The sequence below is a fragment of the Dreissena polymorpha genome, chromosome 6, assembly GCF_020536995.1.
Source record: "Dreissena polymorpha isolate Duluth1 chromosome 6, UMN_Dpol_1.0, whole genome shotgun sequence".
In the NCBI taxonomy this organism is placed as follows: Eukaryota; Metazoa; Mollusca; class Bivalvia; order Myida; family Dreissenidae; genus Dreissena; species Dreissena polymorpha.
Genome location: NC_068360.1, coordinates 61492024 through 61504000, shown reverse-complemented (window position 1 = coordinate 61504000; position 11977 = coordinate 61492024). Strand labels below are relative to the sequence as shown.

The following is an 11977-nucleotide window of genomic DNA, read 5'->3' as shown; positions in this document are numbered from 1 at the left end:
CTTTCATTTATTCAAAAATGCACCCGCAGCCCAGCGTTGGCACCAGTTATGCGGTGCTCTTGTTTCAAATAGCTTGGTCATTGTGAAATTTGAGATTATTTATTTAGACAAAAGTAAATTGACCCAGCGTAACTGATAAACACCCTGTCATGCATTTCAATTTTTAAACCGTTTAATGTGCGTGACGTATCACGTATTGAAGTGGTCCGGTGTTTTACAAAGCGAAATTATATATTCAAATTGACCCCTAATGTGTATATAATTTGATGTCAAACAAATCTTTTGTGTGCACATAAGCGTTTGACAGCGGGTGAGATTATAAAATCAGTGAGGTAACACACCATTCTTTTGATAGTATATTTGCAGCGATTAGATTTTGAAGGAATAACATAAAAACAAATTATGTTTACAATAAAATGCGATTTAAATAAACAACTTAAGGATGGTCATATTTCTTTTTCCTCCGATAGTTATTGTTTGGGTTTTTTCATTTCAACAGCGCAAAATAACATTACGCATACGAAACGAGTCATACTGTTTTGTACAGAAATATTTAATAAATAATTTTTACCACCCTTAAATCGTCGAGGCCGACAGTGTATGTATTCCGGTGTCAAGGCAAATGGTACTTTCGGTAACCTTCACCCTTCGCGAGCTCGTGTTAAATACAATTTCCCACCATTATTGACCGTTCATTCTGTTTAAGTAAGGTATGTTTAAGTCGGTAACGTCATAAAGCACGTAATTTAAAACAAACATACATTACGCATTCAAACAGTCCATTATAAAACAAATCTATATTGTACATGAGTTGTTATATTTTATTTTAAAAATTAACAATATTGATTACGGCTTAAGGGTAAAACTTATTTCTGAACATATATACTAAAATCCGCGGTTTATACTACACTCGAAACGGTGTGTTCATTGATTCTTTAGTAGTTGTTTAATTTGCTCATGTAGATTTTTGTAATTTGTTTTCAAATATTCAACTGACGGATCCGGGATTCGCCACGAAGAGGTAAAACACCTCCTCAGCGAAATTTGATATATGAATAATTTCAGTTTATCCAAAATCACAATCAAAACCTTGTGCACTTTGGAATTTAAGAAACAAAATACACTTAATATTACGTAATCAATTGTTGTTGTTGTTGTTATAGTTTTTATTTTTACACGTGATTTCAAAGTGCAATCATAATATAACAGTCAAATCTAAACGGATTCACCAAATGCATATGAGCGTCTAATATTAAAGTTGTAGTTTACTAACTTTAAACAAGGACGCATTTTTTCATAAATAGGAAGTCCGGCAAGCCATATCAAAAATGTTACACTTGTATTACACTTATGCTATTGGCATCTTTATAAAATTTGCTCAAATTTTTCATAAACTATAAACTCCCATTTCATTACAAAGTAGAAATAACAACTGTTCTTACTTTTCTTTTTTACCCACCATTCAGGCTGTAATGTATTTTGACTTTCTATCTAAATACTTTTAACAGTTAAGTTTTATAAGCACACAAACTTAATATTTTGACAATATTGATGTTATGTTTTTGATAGTTTTTTGTATTGCTATTTTTGTTCTTTTACTTTTTTATTTTTCTATTCTTGTCCATCTGCTGTTTTATTGCTCTTATTCGCATGTGTTGGTTAAAACAGGTACGTGTTACAATTTCAACGACTACACGTATTAACTTTGTATACCTTAATACGATTTGAATAGTCCTAAATAAAGTCCGTTTTATTTGAGTACATTTTTTTTTAACATTTCGATATGCGTAGGTTAAACATTTTGTAAAGAACTGAACGTAGAAAAAATAATGCCCATCTGAAAGACGCTAAGCGGTCTCATGGTCTATAAGCGCCCTGGGGATTATAATTGAGTTATTCTGAATTTGAATTTCGGTCAAGTGAAGTTCAAATAAACATTATTTATAGAAAAGCAACACCCACCCGAAGACGCTTCGCAGTTTATAAGCGTCCAGCAGAGCTTAAATTTTGGTAGTCTGAATTTCAATTTCGGCTTCGGTGAAGTTCAAATAAACATCGCTTAATTTGATTTCACATAAGAATTGAAATATGGATGGTGTTAAATAAAAATTATTTGACATTAGCTTCAGCGCAGCAAACGGATTTTTGTTATATACGTTTAAGAAAAATAGTGTCAACGTAATTTTGTATCATCTTTATATAATTTTAAAAAAAGAGACGCAAAGGTACTTCTTTATAAATACGCACTACATCGTTTTTTTTTCTAATCATAGAAAATTGGGAGATGGCGCATTTTTCTATTTCCTTACTGGTTGCTATGGTAACGGTGGTTGCTATGGTCAAAGGTCACGGTCGAATGATTGACCCTCCGATGAGGTCGACTGCGTGGCGATATGGTTTTAATACGCCTCCTAACTACAATGACATGGGGTTGAATTGCGGAGGGACTTCGGTAAGAAGTTTTGTTTCTAGTTGCAGTTCTTATTTGCAGAAATATCATCGCAGCAGAACGACAGCAGAAATTGCGATAAATATAATTATGGTCGGGGTCAATTTATAAATAAGGTTTATGTCCTTGGTTTATACAAAGATCAACGAGTATAATGTTAGTATTTTAATGTCTGTTAATGTTGTTGTGTTGTTGTGTTTTTAGGGGGGGGGGGCGGGTTTTGTAGGTCTCTATGCAGCTGGTGTTGTTATTTATGCTTTATGTCACGTAATCGTTCATAGTTTATAGACGACACATAGTTACTGGCAATGTTTATTACTCTTAAATTACCGGTGTGTAGCCTATCATTCGATGTCTCGTCATGCGCGAATTGCCAAGATGACGAGTTTTGCATTAACTCCCATTTTCTCGTGCCGCGCATGGGACAAGTCTATTCTATCTATTTATGTTAATTTCTCCGCATTACGTAGGATAAAATATTCAACAACACCATGTATCAGTTTCTAGTCCAATTTAATGTCTAACATACTTAATATTTTCGGTTATACAAATACAGTCTGATAGCTACATGATCGTATCTTTCTCGATCCGTACACCTCCAAGTCTAAACGCTAACTCCTCGTTTCCCTCTATCATCCGGCCCGTGAAACTCAGTTATGAATTCCATTGGTCAGTGTTCTATGCGTGGTTGTTTCTTATTGGATACATTACTTAAGATACTGAATCAATGAAGCCCTGGGAACGGGATAAACAAACCACTAAAATATTTACAAGCTTTATCCAACCTTTTGATGAGAGATTTAACTGAATAAACACTATTGCCTGACCAATACAAACATACCTGGCCTTGTGTCAACTATACTATTCTTTAATCTCTCCCTCATCGATAAGCTTATTTGAACATATGTGCACTTTGTGACTGGCATGTTTACTGGCCATTTTGATAAAATTTTCAATATTTTTTATATGAGGTAAATCCATATATTCCACCCATAATTTCTAACCATAATGTGACACTTTACTTCCTTGCAAACTTAATTGACCAAAATTATAAAATCGTGAAAATTATTCTTTCTGTCATGGTTAGGATATGAATAGCGAATATGTCAAAGGTGGAAATATGTTCTACCTTTTAAGGTCAGTGAAATTTTGTAATCACACTGTTTGTTCTCACTTGAGCATTTTTTTGAATTTTTAATAGGCGAAAAAGAATCATCTATGTCATCTAAACGGTGGAAGATATCAGTGGTCGGATTTCTTTTCTAGTTTAAGCATCAAAATAATTTCTATGTTTGAAGATATCAATGGACGGATTCTATTTCGGGTTTAACCATCACTTAAATGTCAATGGTGGAAAATATAACTTTTTAACATTTGGATCTGTCAAATGTAAATAGGTCGAACTTTGTTGGCCTCTTTTCTCAGCCTCAGTGGAATTCTCAACAGCGCGTTATGGCAATTGTGATAATGGCAAACGGATTCTATTTTTAGCATCAGTGGAGTATGAATGGCGGGAAATGCGGCGCTTGCGGAGATCCCTACGACGCCTGGGATAAACCCAACCAAACACCCGGAGGGACGTACGTCACAGGAACAATTGTCCGGAGCTATGAGAGTTCCAGTGTAATCGACATTAAGATTGAGGTCACGGCATATCACATGGGGTGGTTTGAATTCAGGTAGCAAATTATAAATATAAAGATATTTTTATTTACTTGTGTTTAATTTTTGTTTATATTCGCAATTTTCTTTTTTCGCGAATTAAGTTACAGGCTCGGTAAAATGCGTCTTGCCGCAGTGTATCATTCGTTCTCCTCTTTGACTGGAGTAAGTGTTTGAGTTTTCAGGTTTAAAATAGATAGTGAATGACGACCCGACTTCGCGTCGTCGAGAATTAATGAAGTGTACATTTTGAGAGAAAAGGGCGCACATTCGCCCTCTCCAAATCAATGCAAATTGTGTAGAACAGCACTTTTGTTAAGATAGTGAACATGTTAGGCGGGATTAAGAACTCTCTTCTTCGTCTATTTAATTCAAATTTTGCAAACTGTTACTTTTCTGTTATCTTATTATTATAATTATAAGGCATTTCAAGCGCTCAAACTGTTTTTACTAGATCCGCCTTACGCTTTTGTGTTCCATGAATATATTGAAAATAAGAGGAGCGCAAAAATATATTTAAAAGAATATGTTTTCACTTATACACATCTAATGACATGGTTAGAGCATTCATATTGCATTAAAATAAGAATCAGTAATAGAAATTGTGTCGATGCATAGGAATAAGTTCTTACTTTTTTTACAAGAAATCGTCCTGTTGTGTCATCAGTTCATCAATTTTACACTGTTACACTGAAACATATTCCCTGTAACGCGTATTCTCTGCAGTATTAATTTTATACAATCATTTTCATTGTTGTCATCTTTATTTAAAGCATAAAATCGTTTCGCCCTATTCATGAGTGTATGGTATACATTTTATTTTAGCAACATATTGTTTAACTTAATTATTTTCTTTCTAATGCAAACATAACTCCTTTCCATATATGTTTATTTTATTAAATTTCATAGGTTACTGTTCTTTAATACTCAATTATTCAGATTTAAGATGAGCGCTTAATAACTAAGAAGAAGCGCGATGACTGCCTGGTAACTAAGAAGAAACAATTGAAATTTGTGTTATTGAATATATATTATCTAATAATATAATATAATATATACATTGTATATCAATAGTATTGAAAAGGAAAAGAAAAAAGATACAACAGAACAATGACCGAACCTCGGGCTCGAATATAGGACAGGTGGTGGCATACGATAACGCGCTACATGACACTGTTTTATTGCGTAGATTAAACGCTATGTTGGTATAACACATTTTTACTAAAAAACTATTAAAAGCGTACACTTATTTTAAAATACATTGAACAATTATGCGATAAATCGTGAAATAAATCAGTAATATTGTTACGTCTTTAATTTTACTGCGTATACATCAAACTCCAGTCTATTTAAAAGGTTATGTCGAACACTCGATAAATGCATGGATTATCCTTAATGAATTTGCATGTAAATTCTTTCAATATCTTAAACATAATTCCCTATTCAAATTCAATGCATCGATGACCATTTCGGGATAAATGTTGTATAGAACTTCAATTAAGGTTCAAATGTCGCAATGGTCGTTAATGGCAATTTAGAATTGTCGGACAAAGCCGAGCTACGTAAGTTGTTCTCTTATTATTGCACTTGACACTTATTGAAAGTTCTGCCGGACAAAAGGCAAAAGGCCCACATACAAATAAACGCCTTTCCCTCCCGCGAGATCTTTAATTGATTAAATCCATACACTATAAACATTTTGTTTAAACATAAAGCAAACGTTAGAAATATGCATAAACTATGCATTGAAGGTATTTTTAAAACGTACGTACAATGATTCTGTACGTCAATAGCAATACGCCTGAATAGACAGCTTACTTAGCATAAAAGGTAACGCTGACCATTTTAATTTAGTATTTAATTTAAAGGGCACTTTGACTTTTCTGGGTGATAAATATTTTTTCTGAAACGGACAAATACAATGGTCTATATTACATTTATTGTTGAAAAGCGCACAAATAACATGAAAAGGATGTCTATTTAATTTTCTGATTTTACAGAAACATATGGATTTTCTATAAATTCTGACCCTGAACAGCAGATATCTGTGTTTTAAGGTTATTTTACACTAAATCTAATGCCGTGGGGTTCTAATAGGCATCTATTTGTATTTGTAATTGTTTTCACTATGTTTTGACGTCGCAAAATATTAAATGTCATAATCAGTTGTGTGTAACCACAAGACCACGTGAGAATGAAACGAAAGTGGGTAAATTCCACCGAAGAATGATCGCGAATATCTGATATCGATTTCGTAACGCATTTTTGTAAAAAGGGTTAACTGCACAGTAAACTTTTAGGTTGTGGCCCTGGAAAATTAACATTATTTTTCTAAAATTTCGGTATTTGAAAAGAAAAAAAAATGGGTATTTGTTTGAATTGAAAATGTTCATTTATGGCGCGTTTTGATGTTGATATTGCTGAAACAAATATGCGTTTTGATGTAGATATTGCTGAAACAAATATGTCTTCTTTTGTTAACTCTTCTTAATCGTCTTATTCTCCTTATTTCCGCGTATTGGGTTCCGTCTTATTTCGACCATGTATACTTTATTCGATCGCTCAATCAACATAAACACGAAATAATGTTAAACAAGATTTGGAATATTTCGTCATTGACAATCCTTATTTACTAGTGCGAAATATCTTGCGTACGGAAAAAACAGTAAACGCAACAAAGTTCAGCTTACCAACTTGTGTGTTTCGGAGATATTTGAAACAAACTTATTTCTTCATCTTATCGCGACCTAATACTCCAAGACTTTCGACCAGATTCTATTTTTAGAACATGACGATATTACATTCCAACACTAAAAATAAAAATAAATTATAATTTTCAGAATCTGTCCGTTGGATCCCGGAAACGGCAAGGACACGGAAGTGTCTATGGATTGCTTGAACGAGTACCAGCTGGAGGTCGGGGGAGCTAGCCAATCAGAAGACCAGTTTGTTACGAGGTCATTATTTGAATATTTCAGTTTCGAAAAGTACTTTTAGATTTCGACTGTCCGGTTAGCGAAGTGGTTGGTACACGCAATACTCGCCAAGGCTGTCGTGGTTCGACTCTCTCTCCAGGCGAATGAGAGTATTGTTGATGGTTACCATTCCGGGCAGGTGGGGTTTCCTCCAGGTAATCCGGTAACCCTTCATCCAACAATAAAACTTAAGCATCTTTTTGTAAAATCTCAATAGCAGAAGGGCAGCTACAGATCACAATTTGTATTTGGTGAGTCTAATAAGTTGACAAGTTGGAGGGCTGGGAGTGTCGCGAAAGGACATCATTAACTACACACATTTTCTTAATTGTTCTGTGTAAACGTTTTTGTCGACGACGACGATGATGATGATACAAGTGATGTTGATGATGATATTTTAGATACTCGATTGAGGGAGATAATACGCTAGGGGGTCAAGGGACCGGGATCTACAACCTCAAAGTGAAACTACCGGAAGGACTGGTGTGTGACTCCTGCGTGTTGCAGTGGATATGGCATGGGGGTTAGATTAATCTTACTCTCTCTCTCTCTCTCACTCTCTTAGTTGTGTCATGATTATGATAATGATGAGGAGGAGATTGAGGATAGGGCTTATGACAATAATTATAATAATTTTGTTGTTGTTGTTTTCGATGATGAAGATGATAATGATGAGGATCAGGATGCTCATGAAGACGATAATGAATATGTTGTTGGTATTGTTGATACTGATTATGATTATGATAGTGATTATGATGAGGAGGAGGATGGTGATGATGATGATTATTTCGATGATTTTTCTTATTTATTGCCAGGTAACAGCTGGGGTTGTGACGCGGACGGAGCCTGTGGAAAAGGCAAAGGTCCCCAGGAGAATTTCTGGAACTGCGCGGACGTGGAAATAATTAGTTCCGGTACGGCTCCAGTGACTCCGAGGCCGACGACCTCTCGACCGCCTTCTACGACGAAAGCGACGACCCAAATGCCGACGACCACAAAAACAACTCAGGTGACAACGAAAAGCAATCCGATGACCACCGAAAAGCCGACGACAACCACAAAGAAAAAAACGACGGTGAAACCAAACCAAACCACAAAAACAACTCAGGTGACGACGAAAAGAAATCCGATGACAACCGAAAAGCCTACGACAACCACCAAGAAAAAAACGACGGTGAAACCAAATTCCGATAGCGACGACACCGAAACCGCCGTCAACCGGATGTGGCTGCGTCGGCGTCGCGCCATTCAACGGTCCCGGAATGCAAGAATGGTGTTGCAATAACTGCAGACAAGGCTACTGTCCAAATACACATTGCAAATGTACTATTTACTAAATCTCTCAGAGAGCGTTGTCAACATTTGTGTCTGCTAATATAAACTGTCCTATCTCTTGTTCATGACTACGACAAATATATTGATTTAAGGATTGGAGTAGTTAAATACTCCAAAATGCTCTATCGTTTTATTAAAGTTAAACTTCTAACAAATGTATTACATTGTTTATCAATATGTGCTTCCTGTGCAGTGAATCCTTCCTTTAAACAAACATTAAAAATATATAAAAAAAAAACTTATAATTATGGGTTGCAACAGGAACAACAAAGTCTTTAATACAAAATGGTTTCATTCATGCTAAACTGGACATTTCTACTTAGAATAAGTCAATGATGTTTAAGGGTACAGTGTTTGAAAGTTAAACCGTAAAACTGCAATGTGTTCATGGTGTGTCGTTGAGAAAAAAGAAATATTAACACATTATCACCATGTCATCGTTTAAGCACAGTTATTGAGATGCTCTTTCGACAAAGAAAAGGAACGTCAATCTGTTGATTTTCAAACGAAAAACTTAGCACAGTTTTCTCCCCTGATTATCTTTTTATTCGTTCACTTTTGTTTCTATTGAAAGTTATGCAACATTCATATTGACAGATGATAATAAACATATTCAGCGTGAAATGCATTTGGTTCTTTAATATTCAATTTGAATTTCCTATCTTCCACTCGAATAACGCACATGAATATTGTATGTATTACACACAGTTTGTGTAGGGTCAATATTTTAACTAGAGACATTTACGCTTTTCTTAAGTATACCTGACTCAATTTATGCACCAATGGCACCGACATAAAAATTGTGATGTGGTAAATTATTTGTCAAGCTTTCTTTTCACTACAAGAGTAGTGGGATGTTAAAAATAGTTATGCGGTTCAAAATTAACACAATTTGTTCAAACGGTTCACAGGTTCAAGTCCGCGCTACAACCGTAACCTTAGAAAGCATGTGAAATTTTCTCGCACATATAAGAAGTAGATTTATAACACTTCCATTAGAATGTCCACATAAAAAATTGGTAATTGGACTGTTCGATTACGCGCTACTGTTACAAATCCACTCTTTCATCAAAGGAAAAGGAGGTACGGGTAGGCGTGCGCTAACGAAAGTCTCGGTGAGAGCACGGGCGCAGTTTAATGTTTAATGCATCATGGGTGTATGTGTGTTGGTGGTTATTTTGTTTTGTGCTGTGTGAAACTGTTTGGAATTCGGGCACTGGTCATCTATAGGGGATCTCTTGTTTCTTATGCTGATTTGTGTTTATTTATAGCCGAGAGGTTTTTAATCCAATTATGAATGCCTTGTTGTTGGTTATTTCCACATTTCCCTCTATGATTTTGCCGCAAGCTATATGTCTGATATACATTGTATTTGTTCAGAAAAAACACCATGAATATGTGTTATACCTCCGGTGCTGGTCCATGAAAATAAATGGTCCCTTCACTTTGGCTTACCACTTATGGCTTCATCTGATATTGAACACGATTGGTATAGACCCAAAATAGGGGAAAACAACAACATAGTACTTCAACTAAGCATACAGCAACGAAATAAGTGTGCTATGCCCACGTCTTTTTAACTCATCTTCATGAACTTGTTGCACCCTTAATACTTTGACATTATTCATTGGACCTACCTCTAGATTAAAAGGCAATTAAACTCTATTCAGGTTTGATATAACTTCTAATTTTTAGATTATTATTTTATTGATTTGCCTAATTTAACGTGTGTCAATCAAATGTCGTCTATAACAAACGTGGTGTGGCTAGCGCCAATAGCTAGCTCACCGACAATAACTTTAACCCTTTATATACATATATATATGAATGTATTCAAAATCCGTTACGATATATATATTGGTTTCACCAGTGGAATATACATAGTTCAATCACCGGCGAATGTATATTCTGGTTCCCGTCGTACTAAAATGTATTCTGGTTCCCGTCGTACTATAATATTAGTAACAGTAAAGTGTCAGGGGCTGGTAATCCAGACTAGGCGAATGTAATGTACAGCGATGGGCTTGAACAATTCGGAAAACTCGTGCACGAAAAAACAGAATGTATAGCAAACTAAAAAAGAGTGTAATTTGAGCTAAACAAGTTCACGACGATGGTGAGCAAGGCAATACTAAAACACGGATGTGTTCCCAACCCTTTTAACTGTTTCTTCGTCTTTTTGGTCAGATATGCGCAAACCAGAGTCACGACAGTCGGTTTTTATAAACGTACATAAAATGCAGAGCATGCATGCACATGATTCTAAAAATTAAAATTGTTTAGTGTGGAAACATCTTATTCGGAACACAAATGTAAAACAGCTTTATATCTTATATGTTTTTTCTCACATGAACATTCATATACTAACCAAAAAAGTTCATGGTTTTTGACTTTGAATGACAATCCATGACTCCATGCATTTGTATGTGTACCTCTTGTCAATATCTAATAGGAACAATTTATAAATGATGACATAAAAGGAGTGTGAAAACTTTGTCTTTTAGAGGCTCCTAGTCAACACAGTGGGCCCATATGTGCATGGCCAATATGGTAGCCTCCAGGCCATTCACAGCCGATATCTTTATTCTTATGTAAATAGTTAAGGTTTGGCTATTTTGTTTGTTCGTGATGTAATGGCACAATCTGCCCAACTATGTATAAAAATACTATTCATACAATTATATGATGATACACTGGAAAGTAGTTCGGTCGTGATTAACATCAAATACTTAAAGCAAAAATAAAACGCGTAACCATCGTACAAACGGATATCACGATTAAAAGCATGCGGACACCTTTAAACTTTCTTTTTTCGTGACGTGAAGTATTTAATTAACGAGCACTCTTTGTGACTAAGCGATATTCTAGATCGCCTTCCCCTAAAGTGTATCTAACATGATATTAAACACCTATTATGTACGAACATAGGCGTTTGAAAACGGGTGAAATTACCAAAGTAGCGGACTATGTTACACATTCATGACTTGTGTATTTATGATAGCAAAAGTGTATGAACAACGTGACACAAACAAAATCCTTGTAGGAGTCAACATGCTTTTAGAATGCATGACCTCAACTATTTGATTTCTATCATCATGGAGTATTTTGTTTTTTGTATACATTGTCGTCTTAAGAAATCTTCCCGTGGCAAAATTAAGCAATGGAAGATGCAAGACCCATACGTTCCAACTGCAGTTAACGTCGTTTAGACAAAAGTTACGTGCGCAGGAATTCAAACTAGGCATACATATATGGAATTGCATACACATTTAAATGTTTCTAAATTAAGGTTTAATATGTTTGCGCGACAATATAGCGTGAAACTATCCAAGGAAACCAATATCTGAAACCTTACCTTGCGGGTCATACTGTTCAAGTGAAAATATGCTTACAAAAAGCTTTCCTTAATTGTTAAATGGGATTGTCCACAAAATATTGTTGTATTTTTAATAAGATAATTTATGATAATACATAACTTACTGGTACGTCATTATGTATATTATATTTAACGTATATATAAGTATGACAATATATACTATTGTCAATACAATTAACA

General features: G+C 35.0%; 1 pseudogene; it reads left to right on the top strand.

The window, feature by feature from the left end:
- Positions 1 to 2335: 2335 nt before the first annotated feature.
- Positions 2336 to 9045, top strand: LOC127835723 (uncharacterized; annotated as a pseudogene).
- Positions 9046 to 11977: the final 2932 nt, after the last annotated feature.